At 39.0% G+C, this 3,562-nt stretch overlaps 1 protein-coding gene across 1 annotated transcript in view; it reads left to right on the top strand.

Moving 5' to 3' along the window:
• Positions 1–3,562, top strand: part of ADAMTS18 (ADAM metallopeptidase with thrombospondin type 1 motif 18) — a 364,329-nt gene that overhangs the window by 344,713 nt on the left and 16,054 nt on the right. The window lies entirely within an intron of this gene.

Here is a 3,562-nt window from a genome sequence, read left to right on the forward strand (position 1 = left end):
AGACAAAGTGAGACATGGTCAGATTTGAGATACACTGAAAGTAAAGATAGCACCATTTCCTGATCGATTAGCTATGGAGCATGAGAAAAAGAGAGGAGATCAGGGTGCCTCCAGCTTTTTATTTTGGCCGGAACACTTATAAGGATTGGGTTGCCATTTTTATGAGATTGAGAAGAACAGGGAGGAAAACCATGAGCTCAGTGTTGGAAATTGATACACCTTTTAAATATTCCAGTATAGATGCTGAGTAGGCAGTTGAATATATGAACATGGAAGTCAGAAAATGAGTTTCATCTACAACTATACTGCCTGATACGTAGCCACTATCCACACATGGTTATTTAAATTTAGATTTTAAATAAATGTAAAGTTTTGTTCTTTAATCACACCAGTATACCAGTGCTCAGTAGTCACACGTGGCTTGTGGCTACCATGTGGAACAACACAGGACTTTAGTGTATTATTGCCATCGTAGAAAGTTCTATTGGAAAGCACTGGGGTAGAGTTACGGATTTGGGAGTGGTCAACACGTAGATTGTATATAAAAGTCACAGAAAAGTAGCTATAGATAAATAAGAGAAAATGTCAAGAGGTTAGAGGTCATTTTGATATTGAATAGTTAGGAGATAAAGAGGATTCAGCAAAGAAGACAAGAAATGAAGGTCAGTGAGTCAGGAAGAGAACTGAGAAAGTTCTGGTGGCAAAGAAAGGAGGAAGTGATTAGTTATGTCCAATGCTGATGATTGATTGAGACAGACGAGGCCTGCGAACTACTGGATGTAACAAGATTCCCTCGAAAGAGCAGTCTCAGTGATATGGTGGGGAGAGACACACCTGGTAGGGAAGGATCGTGGGCTTCTGAGGAAAGACGTGGAGATGGAGAATAGAGACAACTCTCAGAGGATTTTTTGCTATAAAGAGAAACAGTGAAATCGGGTATGAACTGGAGGGATATGTGGAGATAAAATAATATTTTTTCTTAAGATGAGAGATATCATAGCATATTTGGATGCCGATGGGAATGATCCAATAGACAGATAAATTTCAGTGAGACCCAAGTAAGAGAAGGCAGCTGTGTGGTGACGTCTGTAAGTAGTTGAGGGAGAATGGCACTGGGGGGACAGTCTGGACTAAGATAGGATCCAGGACAGGGCAGCCTGGGTACCAGGACAGGGCAGCCTGGGTAACAGAAGGAGGGGAGCATGTGGACGCAGATGCAGAAACAGGCTTGACAGGGGAGGCTGTCCAAATTCTCGTTAGTAGCATTGATAGTTTTTTATGGTTGGATTTATTGGAGACCTGGTGGAAACTTGACATCTTGGTTGTTTTTGTTTGTTTACTAGTGACGACACTTTCATCTGTATAGTCTAAATTTTTTCTTAAATACATCCTGCTGTTCACAGAAACACTGAGAAATGGTTTGCAGTGAAACCACATGCCATGTATGGCTCAGGTTCTACAATCTGTCTAAAAGTTGAAAGTAGAATATATTTCAAATGCCTGTTGAAAAGGTGTTAAACCACTGTTAAATATCCAGAAATATAAGTCCTCGAAATTTCAAAAGCAAGGACTAATGTTATTTTTAAATTTTCTTTGCATTTCCATTGGGGATCACTTTCCCCTATGGCAGTAAAAGTCAGGATTTCATGTGAATGGGGGGAATGGGTGGTCCTAGGAAGTGGAGATAAGGGAGTGGATTTATTTCCCTATCACACTCACACTTGAATATGCTTTCCTTACAAGCATGTGTGATGCAGAGCCACGGCACTGTGATATCATCCTGCCTCACGAGCCTTAGCTCACTATAACGCTTAGGCGTTTCGCCTGTATTTTATCGCCACACAAGTACATGTGGTGCACTGCATTATTTTCTCTCCTACAGGATCTCTGCATTTCTGTTGCATTAAGAAAATGGCAACCAAAGTGTTGCCTTTGAGATACTACTTTAATTGAAGGAGAAATTGAGTTGAAATATCAGTGAGCATCGAGATTATCTTCTGAATATAAAATATCTCTCAAAATTCTAGTTCGATTGTGACTAAAACTCTAGTGTCTGTTTACTAAATATCACATGAAGACATTAATAGAAACACTGCAAAAATCTCAAGGAAAACATGCTACTTATTCAAAATGTATAAAAGGTTATAACATAATTGAACACATGAGTCCAAGAGCAGTTGTATGACTTAGCTGCAAAAATAAGAAAAGCAAAGACCAGAAGGATGCTCAGAACTAAACAACCCCAAGGACCTGGATTTTGAGAAGATTTTCTTTGGTGACTGAGAATTTGGCATTTGTCCGTTTTAAATGGTACTACCTGTTGTGTTTTGTTTTTGTTTTGAGAGTGCAGGGAACAAAGAGCCATCAACATTTTGGTTGTTTTGGGGAAGCACCGAGATTTTTTTTTTTGGTACAACAAATGATGTCCACACCATGAAATCTTTAGAGTAAGCCGTAATATTCTGGAGACATTTAAGCTAATAGTAAAGTGGAAACCATTCGGTAGCATCCTAAGGAGTGGTCTGGCTAATGAAGGTCCTTTAATAGCTGCCACCCACCCAGCTTTAATTGAGGTGAGATGCCACCAGACAGTGATAGAGCCAGATGTTTCTATTTTTAACTGGAAATTTGCTTTGCTTCTTGGGCACGAATGCCCAGTTCTCGTGGTAAAGAATTTTCCACAAGACTCATGGGGCAGAGACAACTAGCTATTTATATTCATGCTTTGAGCTTGAAAGAAGAAAGAAGTAGTTCAGGAAAGAATCAGGAAGGAAGGCAGATAACCTTTGCCTACACCAAAAACAAAGTGATATATTGTAGTGTTTAGGCACATTTTGTTGGAAGCCCTAAGTTCTGTTTTAAGCTCATTCACTAGTTACCTGTGTGATCTTATACATGGTCTTCTCAGTTTCTTGAATGAAAAAAATAGGCAGTGACTTTATAGAGTTGTTAGAGGAATGTTTTGAGATAATGCATAGAAAAAAAAAAAAAACCAGCAGATGCCTGGCACCTTGAACATGCCTGTAAATGATTGCTCTTATTTTAGTAGTCAGAGCTTGTAGGATCAGATTTATCCTCAAACCTTCCGAGGTAAAATTTATTCCATATTTCTTTTTGTCTTATCTGCTCATCCTGGCACACAGTTAACAGACCTATTCTCTTTGGACAAATTCTCTTTGGAAACCCTGTTGGAAATCTGCTTGGATTCTAAAGTTGATGATAGGCAACTCTAAGTGGGGTATTCTGAGGTTTCTGGAGTGTGTCCCTTGTGCCCAGCTTCTACTGGCACCCAGGACAGGGATTGTAAATTGTGGCCCAAGGTAAGCCATAAAAATGTATATATGTAAATTGAGTTTCAGCCATGATCTGTGGGGTATCACTCTGTGTCATTACCATGCTAGGCTTTTAAGTTTAATGTGAAGGTTAAGACCTCATAATGTGACCACCTTTCTTTCAGTATACTGTAAAAAAAAAAATTTCTTTGCTTTATTAATGCAATTATTTTTTAAAATTAAATTATACCTAGAGTTGAGTGTTGTGGGCTTATGGCAAATGTCATGTC

Source organism: Pteropus alecto, unplaced genomic scaffold, assembly GCF_000325575.1.
Source record: "Pteropus alecto unplaced genomic scaffold, ASM32557v1 scaffold42, whole genome shotgun sequence".
Taxonomy (NCBI): Eukaryota; Metazoa; Chordata; class Mammalia; order Chiroptera; family Pteropodidae; genus Pteropus; species Pteropus alecto.